Here is a 16,032-nt window from a genome sequence, read left to right on the forward strand (position 1 = left end):
ACTAATTTGTATTTTTTTTAATACAAGCAGGATACATCTAACTGAACATTACACTTATGTTTAATTATTATGTTGGAGTAGTGCATATCAATTTCAGCAAGTTTTAGTTTAGGAAAACTGCTGAATTCTGATACTTCTATTAAACAAAGAAAAATATGAGGTAATTAAGAAAAGAAAATGAGTACCTAAGATGAAATTCAATACCAGGAGTCAATATTCTTGGTTCTAAAGTTTGGTATTTACACAGTATAATGATAATGATAATATAAAATTAATAATAATAATAATAATAGATGTACAGCCAATCTCAAACCAAAATTTAAAAATTTTGATAACCCAAGTTAAAGATAAAATTTAAATTTTATTAGATTTGATTAATTCCAAGAAACAAAAACAAAAAAAAAAAAAAAACACGCTCTGGGGCATATTTGGTGCTTCCTACCAAACACCCGCACCAAATGCTGTCAAAAGGAAATGCTAGCCTTTGCATTTCTTCCCTGCAGATGGTCTGGAATCAGTCAATTTGAAAAACTTATTTTCTAAAACTGAGGTGACACCTGAGAAGAGCATAATCTACTCCTATTTCCTAAACTCAATTCCCAATCTGTGTTCTTTTAGTTGACTGAGGAAAGGGGAGCAGTCCTTTAAAACAAATGGCCAGTGTAAGGGCAGAGCCATCGAGCCACGTGCGCGAGAAGATGGTGAGACTCTTGATATCTTTCCCAGCAGCCACTCCTGCTTTTTCCAGGTCCTGCCCTTCCCTAGTGACACCACCACTACTGGAAATACGTCTTTGCTACATCCTCTATGCCAGCAACTCCCAAAGCATTTTCCCTGAAATCTATGAGATGAATAAAAATAAACCAAGAGGTTTTATGTTTAGCTTCTGCAGCATTTCTAGGTCTTCTAAATTCTAAACTACAGTGTGAATCACCAAATGGAGAATGAGGGATATAGATGTGTATTTGTAGCAGATGTTTTCATGGCCTGTCCTGTGTCCTCTAAATCACAGCTTCTGGGGAGAAAACCAGAGAGAAAACTATTTTCAACAATCTAGGATGGTAACCTCCAGCAGCGGAATCTCCATTTCTATCTAAGGACTATCTCTAGCATCAGAGGAACTAGTTACTGGGCTTGGGAAGGGAGGAATGGGTAAACTAACATCTTAAGGGCATCTCACAACTAAGGAGTGGTATACATATACATAGGCTTCCTCCCTGCGGTAGTACAGTTTTGAGGTGTATTCCTAATGGTTTCCAAAAGAATCGAGTCCTGGTGGCCAGCACAAGAATTTGCTCACTAACATATGTATCACTGGCATTTCTACCTTTATGTTTTTGGTTTTATTTATTTTTTTTCCCTCTCTTACTTATCTCACTTTCACTGTATCTTCTCTCTCCCCTGCTTTTGAGATCACTTCCCAAACAAACACATTAATTTCTTTTTTGAATTTCCGGGACACATACATAACACTTGAAACTATACTCTTTTACTATACTACCTCTGGAGTTTCTGACAGCAGTAAATGGTGAAAAAGTGATGTCCAAATAGTTACAATGAATTAAAAACTACATACTCATGTTCAAAGTTTTTAAAAGCCAAACCAGTCATTGTCTCCTTTGAGACATAGAGACTCAACTCCTTTGAGTTAACATGGGTTCTTGAGTATCTTGATTATTTAAAGAAAGCATTGCCTCCAGGGGAAAATGTCACATACTGAACAAATTATTAATCCAGTTATCCTTAGAAAATACCAGATATTTGAGGATTTTTACACATATAATCTCTGAATTGAAAAACTCATCATGGATTCATTTTATAAATATCTCCTTATGTGACATTGTTTTATTTATAACAGAGAACTGAAAGTTTAAGATTAACCCAACCCATTCTATTTAAAGGATAAAAAACAATTACTTCACAAGGAAAAGAGGTATAGGTTGACAAGATATGTAGATTTTTTAAATTTCCATATATTTTGTGTCAATTAAATTGTTTTTTAAGTCTGCCTGCAGTTTTACACCTGTCAAAATGTGCTTGAACAAGAAATAAGTGGCTTAAACAATTTTGAAATTTATTATTCCCTTGAGATTGATTGAAGGAATTATGGGATGGTGAAATATTCTGATTGACACAGATTGGGGCAGGAATAATTCCCCAGAGTTGAATCCCTGCCAAGTGACATAGAGACTTTTGAATGTATAACATTTTTGAGAAAAAGAACATTAAGAAGGAATAATAGATAACATATCATTTTTAACTAAAAATGTACTAAAAGTAGGTGCCTAAAAATTGGATGGGTATTTGTGCCTTAACTATATATTTTATTTGTGTATTTTATGCCTAGGTGATTTTTTTCTTTTGTTTATAAAAGTCTGTATTTTTTAATGATAGATACATTATATGCCAAATAAAGGGAAATTCAAACATAGAAAATCAAGAAGAAAAACATTAGCTACTGTTAACCAAACAAAGACAATAATTGCATGATCTATTAGCACATAAACTCTGTCTTACATAGCATATCCAATGTTTATGGAGACTACAAAGAAATTAAATTGGGACAAAGAAGCAACACTAGAAAATTCTGTAAGATATTATTTGTTTTTGTTTTTGTTTTTGGTTTTTTTTTTTTTTTTTTTGCAGGGTCGGGGGAGCTCCTGGGTGGCTTAGTCAGTTGAGCATCCAACTTCAGCTCAGGTCATGATCTCACAGTTCCTGAGTTCAAGCCCCACATCAGGCCCTGTGGGGACAGCTCAGAGCCTAGAGCCTGCTTCGGATTCTGTGTCTCCCTCTCTCTCTGCTCTCCCCTGCTCACACACTCCCACTATAAAAAATGAATAAACATTAGTTGTTTTTTTTTTTTTTTAATAGAGAGCTCAAGCAGGGAAGGGGCAGAGAGAGAGACAGAAGATATGAAACAAGCTCTGTGCTGACAGCAGAAAGCTGGATGCAGGGCTCAAACTCACCTGGCGAAATCACGACCTAAGCTGAAGAGGGACTCTCAACTGAGTGCCCAAGTAGGATATTAATATTAATACTAATATTGATATTAATATTAATGCTAATATTAACTTTGGAACTTAGCTGGGAAGATCAAAACAGTGAGAAATGATAGATGGTACTTAAATGGGTGTAGAAACTTGAATCTACATCTGTGATTGTTGAGAAGTGTGTGTATAATTGGAATAATGCTTGTGTTTCTGTGTAAGCAATGGTCGTTTGTGTTAACACTAGGAGTACAGTAGGCGTGAGGGGAAAAGAAAATTTAAATCTGGGATACTCGAGGTCTACACATAAGAGTTCACAAAATATATTTGGTTGATATGAAATTTGAAATATAAGACTATACAAGATTCCTTCAGAGTGAAGAAAAGACTAAATAGGCAGCAACCGGAAGGGCAGAAGTAACCAAAACACACACAGATTCTGCTGGGGTGTAAAAGCCAATTAGGATAGAGAAATATGGGATTTTGTGTTTCATCAAAATGTTTCTGTCTTTCTAATTCTGATAATATAGTTGCCCCTGTGGCTGGTGGGAAAAACAAAAAACAAAAACAACTAAAGCATTAATATACTCATAAAGTAGCAACTTTTTTAGGTCAAAAGTCTGAATGCAGGAACTAAGGGAAAAATATCTCACACTGGGACTGGTTTGTCCCTAAGGACAGGTACCGGAGTGAGTAAATTTGGGTTTGCTAAGTGTCATGCAGCAGATAGAATAATAAACAGATACCAGGTCTTTCCCAAAAGAGGGAGCCACATAGGGGATCCTCCCCCATAAACTTGAGACCTAAAGATTACAGTCTCAATGTAAAAATGAATCAGAAGTAAATCAACCTTATCCCATACCCACAGGAAATTGTATGTAAAGTTGACTTGAGACTGAGCAGATCAAAAGTAAAATAAATTATTAAGAATTAGCAATTGCAATCTAAGCATTGTTTACATGTGCTGCCCCAAAATGTCACTTGGCAAGTCCAAAAACCTGTTAGGCTAAGAAGTAGGATAAGGTGGTCCCAGAACCATGGTGTCTTTAAGAGACTCACAGAAGCCAGGTGCCTGGGTGGCTCAGCCAGTTGGCCAGCTGACTTCAGCTCAGCTCATGACCTCATGGTTCATGAGTTCGCGCCCCATGTTGAGTTCTGTGTGGACAGCTCAGAGCCTGGATCCTGCTTCACAGAGCCACTCCCCTGCTCACATTCTGTCTCTTTCTCTCAAAAATAAACATTAAAAGAATAAAAATAAAATAAAACATATTTAAAATGGATACACATTATATTATGCAAGTTGGATTTTGATAAATAAAAGTAGTAATTTGAAAACAAAAAGAGGGGAAGTAATAAAACAAAAGAGAGAAAATGAGACATATGCAAGAAATTTTAAAAAAAGGAAACGTTGTAAGTATAAGCATAAACTATCAAAGATTACCTTAAATATAAATAGACAATAAGTTTCCTTATGATATAAAGATTGGCAGAAGAGTTGTTTTTTAAATCTATTTCTAGGATGGTTACAAGATATAAAGTAATAGAAAGATTGAAATTCAAACAACACAAACCTTCTATGTAACTACAATATTATTAAAATCTGGTATTGTTATAGCAATGATAAGCAAAACAGAATTTAAGCGAAAGCATTTATTGATAAAAGGGAATTTATTCTTTATTATAAACGTTTAGATTTGTTAGAAAGTTCTGATGATTTATATGTGTATCAGCCTAACATAAACTGTAAAACCTTGGTTTATGAGCACAATGCGTTCTGGAAACATGCTTGTAATCCAAAACACTCTTGTATCAAAGTGAATTTCAGGAACCATTGGTTGTGATTATGTGACATTCAGCATCATGTAGGACTCGTATTGCAACACATCACTCGTTTAGCAAGTTCAAATTTATTAGAAATGTTTGTTCTCCTTGCAGAACACTCTCAGAACAAGTTATTTGCAATCCAAGGTTTTACTGTATACCCAAAGTACATAGAGCAAAAATATCAGAACTGCGAAGAGAAATGCGAGAGCCCCCAAATCACTGCAGACACTTAAAACACAAATATTACAAAAATAGAAGAAAAAAATTAAAATATCAAGCATTAAAAGAAGCTGTTTGATTAACAAAATGAACCAAATGTCATGGATCCGAAATGAATAGGAACAAATAACAAAAAAGGAAACTGGGAAAAGTATAAATAATATGGGTAAAAGACATGATAATGAATATTATACTATATGTTAGATGAATAATTAACACATGAAAAATGAAAGAGCTGTGTAATGCAGCTAAAATACGTAAAGAGAACATTTCTAACATCAATTGGGCTACTTAGCAAGAAATAAAAAGTGAATAAGTGAGAGAGAGAACCAAAGAATGAAGAAAGTAATATATAGAAGTAATAGCATATATTTAAAAGTCCAAAAATTCAAACTTTGGAAAGAGTGAAAACAAATAGCAAGCCTATAATGAGACTAGTGAAGAAAATGCACAAGTCACCATTATGTGGACTAGAAAAGGAGGCAAAATCACAGCATCTGTACACATTAATAATGATGCCTTTCTGGTTTACCATGATGGGGCAGCATACATTGGAATAAGTCTCCCAGAAAACAGACACAAAGCCAAAACAAACAAGAAAAAACAAACATTGTAAGCTATGCAATAGACATTAACCAATAGTAAGTTCTTCCATTTTGGCAGAACGGAAGGACATGAGGTGCTGCATTCTCTTTGTCAGAACATTTAACATTGACGTACTCTTTCCACTTTACCTGCACCGTTTAATCTTAGATCTACTATTAAGTATATTCAATATTACCATTAATCATTTCATAAGATTCCCCACCTCACATTGTGCTTGATGAAATTCTAATAGACTCTTCAGAAAATTCTAATGACTATAGAGTTTCTCGAATTCTGGCATGTTTAAAACTACAGTTATTAGCTATGGTGCTTGAAGGGCCATTTGGCTGGTTGGGTCCTAATATAGATTGGGCTGAAAAATATTTATTAGGGATCCATACCTGTGAAAAAAAGAACTTCGGAAGCAGAATTGAGAAGACGAACAGGAAGAAACGAGAGGTAAACCCACAAATTGACAGAACGTCGAGCATGAGTATTGTCTATGAGATTTGTCCTAATGCCAGACCTCCTTAAATGGCCTTGTTAGCTACCTAGGCATTGGTGGCGTCATGAAGGGCATGACCTCGCATTAGTGGTCTTGCAGTAGCTGAAGCAAATACCAATGAGTGACATCTGCTGACCACACTCATTTCACTTGTCAGAAAGCTCTCCCCTGAATTACATTTATATTTTGGGGGAGTTGTTTTTAGGGCCGAGAATAAGGCTTAACTTGGTAAATATTTCATGTGTACTTGAAAAGCTTTGGATTTTATAGCGATTGATAAAGTATTTTATAAATGTTCTACAGATTAATTTGCTTGCTTATACTGTTCAAATTTTATGATGTTATTATATTGTGTACTAGCTCTATTATTAAAGGATACTGTTCAAATATCCAGCAGTAATTGGGATTTCTATTTTTTGATCATTGATCTCATTTTCTTGTTACTATATTTACAAAATCTATTGTTTGCTATACATGCATTAAATGTGTTATATGTTATTGAAAAATTACTTTTTATACTAATGAATTTACTTATTTTAATCATCTGGTTACATTTTTGCTGGTTACTAATTGCGCTGGTTACATACCTTTCTTTTAAGTCTAATTTCTCTTATACTAATATGTCTCTCTACCTGTCTTAAGGTTAATAGTTGCATATTTGCAAATTATTTTATTTTTTATCAAATGCACCTCTGATGGACAGCATAAAGATTAGTTTTCTGAGAAATAAAGCACACACATACAGTCAATAAATCTGACAATGGGTCCCAAAATATACAATGGTGAAAGGGCAGTGTCTTCGACAAATGGTACTGGGAAAATCAGACAGCCACATGCCAAAAAATTGAAACTGGCTCCCTATTGTCTACCATACGGAAAAATCAACTCAAAATAGATTGAAGACTTGAATATTAGACCTGCAATCATAAAACTCCTAGGAGAAAACACAGAAGGCAAGCTTCTTGACATCGCGCTTGGCAAGTTTTTTTTTTTTGTTTTGTTTTGTTTTGTTTGGGTTTTGTTTTTTTGTTTCTTTTTGTTTTGTACTGGACACCCAAAACAGAGGCAACAAAAGTGATAATAAAGAAGTGAACTTCAAAAGCTAAAAGCTTATGCATAATAATGAAAAGCCATCAACAAATTTCAAAAGCAAGCTATCGAATGGGAAAAAAGTATTTGCAAATCATACACCTGATAAGGGCTTAACATGCAAAATACATGAGTCCATAAAGAGCTCATAGAACTCAACAGGAAAAAAAAAGGAAAGGAAATTGCATTGTATAACAAAGAAAAATCTGCACTCCCATGTTCATTATACTATTTTATTCACAATACCCAATAAATGGGAATATCAAAAGTAGTTATTGATGCATGAATGGACAAAGAAAATGCTATATTTATACAGTTATATACATAGTATAGTAAATATATCTTATATGTTGTTATGTATATAATGATATATATGTAATTTACCTTTTCCATTTTGTAGTATAAAATATAACAATATAATTAGAAAATATTGAATTCAAACCTATATTTATTTGGAGCGAGTTAATGACATCTTATTCTTTCTTTCTTTTTTTTTTTTTTGGCATATTTTTCTTATATAGTACTAACACAACATCCCCAGGATTCTTTTAGCTTCACTAAGCTATTATAACATTGAAATCCAGTAAACAAATAACAACTGCACACATACACAAAACAAGTTTCAAAACATTAGAATTTTTTTAATTTAATTTTTTTTTTGGAAAGAGTGGGGAGACAAAGCGCAAGCAGGGGAGGGTCAGAGAGAGAGGGAGACACAGAATCTGAAACAGGATCAAGGTTCCGAGCTGTCAGCACAGAGCCTGACATGGGGCTTGAACTTAGGAACTGTGAGATCGTGACCTGAACCAAAGTCAGACGCTTAAGCGAGTGAGCCACCCAGGCATCCCAACATTAGAATATTTCAAAGAAATTATTTTGCAAGCCTGAGCATTGAATTAATAATCTCAACTCTCTGTCTCAACTGTGTATAAAGAAAAAATCCTTCATCTTTTATTATAAAATATATCATATGTGCAATCAGCATACTTTTTATCACTATAGATTCTAAATACTTGCAAAGTTATTCTATAATTCCTCAATGAACCCTTGTGTCTAACACTGGCTCAAATGTAATAAGACACCAATGATTAAAGTTCTACCAAATCAAGACACTGCAATTCACTGGAACATTGCTAGATACTCTTTGAGAGCAGCTATTATTATTACAAGCCCATGCTTTTAGAAAAATGTACCATATTATCCAAAACTAGCCTTTCATATTCTATTCCTAGTTTAGTGTGTTAGAATAAAGTATTTTTGAAACACTTGAATTCATAAGGAGAATATTTTTTTAAAATGTCAATGAAATGCCATTTCTTCATGCTTGAACAACTCAAAATTGGCTCAAATTATTCTCCTCAAACTTTCTGAAACATTTTTTATCTAAATTCTAAGAACAATCACAATAGGTTTTAGCTACAAATGTGAGAATATTGTAAATGTCAGGGTGGATACATTTCAAAATGAATTTTATAGTCACCTTTTTCATCAGAGTGAAATTGTGCTATTTTGTTAAAAGTATATTTTATTGTAGACTCATTCTGGTCAAGATTTTGTCAAGTTGCACTTTTAAAGGCTGAAAAAGGGTTTCTTATGCAATGATTTTATATATATCCATATATAATATATATGGCATATAAAATCAGTATGTGCATCTGTTATATCAAATATCCTGTTTGAAGCTGTAAAAATAGGGTGATAACACAAAACATATGGTTGCATGCACCCCTGTATTCCAAGATGCAGAACACCCTAACCTTCTCTGTTCATTCTAGATGATACAATTTCTCATAAATCAAAGGGCAGTCATTGGCTACAGTGGAGGGTTCTGCTGTTGGTATGCAACTGATCTTCTCTTTAGTTTTTTTTCAGATTCTTTTTTTTTAATGTTTATTTATTTTTGACAGAGAGAGAGAGAGACAAAGCATGAGTGGGGGAGGGGCAGAGAGAGAGGGAGACACAGAACCGGAAGCAGGCTCCAGGCTCTGAGTTGTCAGCACAGAGCCCAATGCGGGGCTCGAACCCACGAACCGCGAGATCATGCCCTGAGCCGAAGACTGACGCTCAGCCAACTGAGTCAACCAGGTGCCCCTAGCTGTTGAGGTAATTAAGGCAGAACATGTTTAAAGCGTAAAACTTTAAATGACAGTGCAAACTAGCACGTTTTCACCCATTCTGTTTGTCCCAGCTTCTCCAACACACACACACACACACACACACACACACACACACACACACACAAATGTCAAATAGGCTTCAATGTGATTTTTGATAATAACTTCTCAAAGTGAGACACAAAATGGTGCACCGACACATTAAAATTTGCTACATTTTCAATACACTTACTAACATGTCTTTGAATCACTTTGTGTAGGAATGGAAATAGCATTATATGCATTGAACAGCAGTTTATTTCTAGAAATTAATTTTGCAGAAACACTTAGAAATATGCCAAGAAAAAAAAAAACATACAAGGATCTTCAGTGAAGTATGTATATATTCTCATACTTGTGTGGATTTCGTTAAAAATTGAATCGTATTATTTGATTCAAGTACTTTATAACTGAAATATTTTACATCTTAATGTATCACAAGGCTGCTTTCAAGTAAATGATATAGATTTTTATTTTTATTTTACCAGTAGTTAGTGCACAGAATTTTAATTTCAATTTTAATTTAATTATAAATTTTAATTTATAATTATTGCATCACCCTTAAAACTAGCCCCTATTGCTAAATAGACAAGATTATAGAAGTCTATATTCCATTAACAACATAAGAATAAACACTTTGCACTTAAATATCTGTAGAATGATCCATTTATGTATTTTGGATTCTTTTATGTGAGTGGAATTTCCAAGCCAGCATGTTAATATCTTCCTGGAAATATTTTGACACAATATTTCCTTTTAAATTTATGTAACGTTTGAAATATACACCTTGTGACAATTACTTCTTTAACGTTTGAAATATACACCTTGTGACAATTACTTCTTTGCCTTTCATTAGTTTAGCTCCATAAAGTTGTGTCTTCATGTAATAATTCCGTGTTTTATCATAGTTTTTAATTTGTATGGATGGTATATCATATGCATTTTTATGTGATGTCATTTTTCCTTTCACTTCTCTGTTTTTTGTGTATCCTGTTTTCTCTGCGTCTTCTGAGATGTATTGAATTTGATACATTCCACTTAGGATTATTTTTATTTTTATTTTTTTTTTACTTTGGAATATCATTGTTATATTAACATGCCATTTACTTATTGTATGGGAGCATTTGGGATTTCACATTTTTTGGTATTTTAGTATTTTGAACAATATGTATGCTTGTACAGATAAATTTTTTTTCAAGGCCCTGCTATCATGTGTCAGGAATGATCTAACACACACGGCTGAATGTATGGTCTACAAACTCTCAAGTCAGCTGTGGTATTAACGCATAAATTGTGAGCAATGATTTAGAATGTTTTCAGCAACTCGGTAGAAAAATTATATAGCTTTTGAATGTAAAGATAAATATTTGGCAGTGTTTGATGTATTTTTTATTTCAGTTTCAAAAAAGTTACTTCATTGTATTTTATAAAAATATCTGCTCATGAGAGGCTGAAAAAAAAATATTCCTTCACTGAAATTAGTTTGAGAAACGAGGGTCAGATTTTAGATTTTATATTTACAGAAATGGAATTGCTTTTCATAGATATGTCTATTAAAATTTAATAGTGAAATTATCTTCCAAGGTGTTTATAACAATTAACATCCCTACCAAGTCTGTGTAAGAGGATTCTTTTTCCACATTTTCACAAACACATAATACTGTTTTTTTTTTTTTTTTTTTTTTTTTTGGATTGTTAAATAGTGTCCTACTTTTAATTGTCATCACAGTTTTATATTTGTCGGTTCAGGTTTCTAGTTTGAAATTCCTATTAAAATTTTTCACTATTTAGTTGTATTGCAAAATAGAATTCATTAGTGCTTTTAATTAATAGGGGTTGTAACAAAATTGTCATTGTTGATACTCTGACCAAGATCCGACTCCCTGCATCAGAGCAAAACTAATTACTGTGTAACATGTTTTCATTTAGGCATTTAGAAAATGTATAGGCTAATATAACATGGATATATAATTCTTATTTATTTTTAATTTATATATTTTTAGTGAACATCTCCTAAAAATATTGTTGGTCTCTTGAATGTCCTCTAATTCAAAATTGCTGGCTCGTGGGTTTTACTCATGGGGAAATTTTTAGTTTCGTATTTTCCTAATTTATTTCTAAAACTTTCTTTTAGTTATTAATGACAATTGTTGTAAATTTTATACATAATCTCCAGTTGGTCCTTTATATTTTTATGTTATTCATAATATACATTTTTTTATGTTTATTTATTTTTGAGAGAGAGAGAGACAGAGTGTGAGCAGGGGATGGGCAGAGAGAGACGAAGGCATAGAATCTGAAGCAGGCTCCGGGCTCTGAGCTGTCAGCACAAAGCCTCACGTGGGGTTCAAACATATGATCTAGACATTCCCCTCATAGAAATCAGTCCAAGAGAAATGAAAACATATCTCCGAATAAAGACTAGTATATGAATATTCACAATAACTATGGTTAGACTAGTATGTGAATATTCACAATAGCTATGGCTATAAAAGTCAAACACTTTAAACAAAGTAAATATTCGATAAAGGTGAATGGCTAAATAATCTGTGGCATAGCCATGCAATGAAGTGTGACTCAGCAATAAAAAGCAAGCCAAATATTAATCTTTGAGAAAGCAAAGATGAAATCTCAAAATAAGCATGCTAAGTGAAAAGAGCAAAGCCAAAGTAGGAGGATATAAAATAGATTCCTATCAATTCAAAATTGTATAAAATGTAGTATCATCTATAATAACAAATGACACTGTAATGGTTGTCTCAGAATAGGAGGTAGCAGGGGACAGGGGAGTTAGAAAGATGTCATAAAGGGGTGCCTGGGTGGCTCAATTGGTTAAGTGTCTGACTTCAGCTCAGGACATGATCTCGTGGTTCGTGGGTTCGAGCCCCGTGTTGGATTCTGTGCTGACAGCTTGGAGCCTGGAGCCTGCTTTGGATTCTGTGTCTCCCTCTCTCCTTCTGCCCCTCCCCTGCTCACACATTCTCTTTCTCTGTCTCAAAGATACATAAACATTTAAAAAATTAAAAAAAAGAGAAACAGCATAAAAATATTTTTGGTATTGAGGAAATAACTGATTATATTTTGAGGGGTGATGGCTTCATGAGTTTATGCATATTTAAGTATGCTCAGATTGTCACTAAAGGAACATCTCAATTTATCATTTCAATTTCTTATGCTGGTTTCTCACATTTTTATCTTTTTTTTCATTATGGCTATAGTTTGGGTGTGTTCTTTAGACTGTTATGTTCCAATTTGCTTACGGTCTCTTACTAAATTTGAGATTGCATCATCTTAAATATTTAATTGTAGTACAGTAATTTTCAATATGTTTCATGTGATACGTGCATAACTTATACATCTTTTTCTTTTTCTTATGTACTTTTTTTCTACTTATTTTCTAGCAGCATCCATGGAGAATCATCGCATGTATTAGTAACATCACATGTATTAAAGTATTTTATATAATTCACTCATTAATGTATCTTTGGTACAGTCTTTCTTGATCGTGGGTATCTTGCTAAAATTCTATTAGTTGAGTTTGCTATTATTATACTTAGGACTTGAACATTCACATACTTAAGCTACAATGATCTGTGTTATTATTTTTCCATGGTAAGTATATTTTGGGTTTATTCTCAACGTTGGGCCTCCGTTATAAAAAATAATTTGGAAGTTTTATATGTGCCAATAGGTTGTGGAACATTGAATAGCACTATCATAAGCAGTTTTATGAAGATCTGGATAACATTTTCTTGAAAATTATCTAGGCCTAAACTTTCCTTGTGAGAGGAACTTTGAACATTTTACCTTCTGAAGTAATTTTTCTATTTCACCTATTTCAGTTAGAAGATATATATTTTAATGTAATGTTATCATTGAGCCACATTTTCAAATGTATTTTTTACATATTTAAGAAATAAATTTTCACGATTTTCATTAATTTCTTAACTTCTTTCTCTTTTTTTCTTCTTTTATGGTTCTTTTCTCATTTCCCATTAATATCTTAAATTGCATTAATATTTTTACTTTCATTTTTATTAATATATGACATAAGCCCTTTTTTCCCCCTGAAGAGAGCTTTACCTATTTTCCATAGGGTCAGATACATGGGACATTTATTATAATTGCCATTATTATTATTATTAACATTTTATATGTATTCCACAACTTGACCTGATTTCTTCTCTGTCCGTATTCTGATGGAGAAGAAAAGTTTTTAAATTTCTCTGTGGTAGGTTTTTGTTCCTAGTTTTTTAATCAATGTTAATTAATTAATGTTAATGTTAATGTTCCTAGTATTTTTGTTCATAGTTTTTTAATTAATGCTTGGTTAAATTTACTGTAAACACAGGATATTTCCTAAAGTATTTTAGTTTCTGGCAATATATTTATGTTATCCTTAGTGTCAATTTATCAGACAGTCAGGACACTATCAATTTATATGACAGACAATGTCCTGATATCAGACAAAAAAGATGATTATTTTTTTGTTTTGTTTTGGAACACTACAGATATTCCATTTTAAAATACTTGAGTTCAGCCCTTTTAATTATATTGATTTAACAGTTATGCTTTGTTTAATTATTTTATCATATTTAAGGCTATGAGTTTTGCTTTCAGAGATAGATTTTTTTTTTTAATTTAATGTTTATTTAATTCTGAAAGAGAGTCAGACCCGCAAGCTGGGGAGGAGCAAAGAGAGAGGGAGACACAGAATCCGAAGCAGCCTCCAGGATCTGAGCTGTCAGCCTGGAGCTGAACATGGGCTCGAAACCACAGATGGTGAGATCATGACCTGAGCTGAAGTTGGAGACTTATCTGAACCATCCTGGCGCCCCTAGAGATAGATTGTTTTTAAACTCTTACTTATATTAGACTTTTAATTTTCTGTCTTTTGTGCGTATGTATCTTATACAGCTGTGCTTTAATTTTCGTTTTCGTTTTCATTGTTTAGCCTGATAACTGGAAGAATGCTTCAAACTATGAAACATTTAGATCCCTGACAATATTTTCCTAGTTCAAACTATAGTAACTCCATAATTTTAACAAAATAAAGTTGAATTTTTTTTCTCCTGGCTTGACATTAATCTTCAAATATTTCCACAGGAGCTAGATGTAGTAAAAATAGACTTGAAAGGAGGGATGTATCTTTGTATAGAATATTATATAAAATATTTTTAAGGCTGGGAGAATAAGACAAAAACGGGAAGTGTGGAAAAAAAAAAAGAAAACAGATAAGTAATATACAGAAAAACATTCATATGCCTAGCCCTCAAAAAAAAAAAAAAAAGGAATCTTTCCAAAGAAAAATAAAAAGTTTCTAGTTGTACTGACAATATTTATAACATAAAATGATAACAATTATATTGAAATCATTGGATAATATCAGTTTATTTTATAGAGGGAGTAAAAAATGAAAATGAATCACTCAATAGAATACAGTTTCTTAAACAGTTTTTTATTTCTATGTAACAAATTACCACACATTTGTCAACTTAAAAAAAATATATATATATATAATACATTTTATTATGTTAGCATATGTTTTATATATTATATATTGGTATATATTATATGTAAGTAATATATAGTTATTATATATTATTAACATATTATTTGTTATTATCATATTATGTATATTTTATACAAATAAAATATATACATATATAATTTCCATTTTTCTGGGTCATAAATCTGTGCACAGGGTGGCTAGACTCTTTGCTCAGAGCTCAGCTGGGGTTGCAGTTCCTTCTGGGAGCTTAAGATCTTCTTCCCCAACTCAATGATTTTTGTCAGAATTCATTTCCTTGTGGAGGTAGGACTGAGATCCCTCTTTTCATGCTAGACATTGCCCAGGGACCACTCTCGGCTCCTAGAGGCCACCCACAGTTCTTTGACACTTGACCCCCAAAGGCAATTCGCAACGTGGATGTTTGCTCTCTTCCATAGCGTGTCTCTCTGAGTTCCTTTTTGTTAATCAGCTGAAGAAAACACTGCTTTACAGTGGCCATCTGATGATGTCATGCCTCCCCAGGATATTTTTCTCTGCACCGTGTCACACAGTAGAAGCAAAGGAGTGAGATCTCATCGTGTTCCCTCATCCCTTTCACATACAAAGGTTGTCTCGCTGTGCCCATGATATTTTAATTTATAGAGGTGACGGAGGTCAAGGCCATTGAAAGGACCATCTATTACAGTTCCCAGGAGAAGGGAGGCACGCCATGCCACACAGGGTCATGTACAGAAAGCACCAACGATGGCAGGGAGGCAGATGGGATGAGAAGACACGCTCAGAAACTTTGCTGTATTTTCTGGGGGAAAAGAAAGAGCAAGACTGTTTAGTCAACCAAGTAGGTTTACAGGTGGATAGTTTAATGATTCTGGTGAACTCTGGACTACAGAGACAGGCTCTAGTTGATTAGGACCTGGCTCTGGGGTGATTTAAGGCACAGGAAGTAATGGCTTGGTGTGTGTGAGTTACAAACTGGAGGTGGTTAGAAATATACACTTTGAATTGCTTGGTTTGTATATGAAAGCATATTGTCAAACGACTTATTTATTACTTCTAAGAAATAACTAACTCTGGGAGGGGCTGTGTGTCCCTAGTCAGCAAGATTTCCAAAATGTCAAATGATAATAAAAATACAGAAAAGAAAGAAAGGAAGAA

This window comes from Leopardus geoffroyi, chromosome A2 (genome assembly GCF_018350155.1).
Source record: "Leopardus geoffroyi isolate Oge1 chromosome A2, O.geoffroyi_Oge1_pat1.0, whole genome shotgun sequence".
In the NCBI taxonomy this organism is placed as follows: Eukaryota; Metazoa; Chordata; class Mammalia; order Carnivora; family Felidae; genus Leopardus; species Leopardus geoffroyi.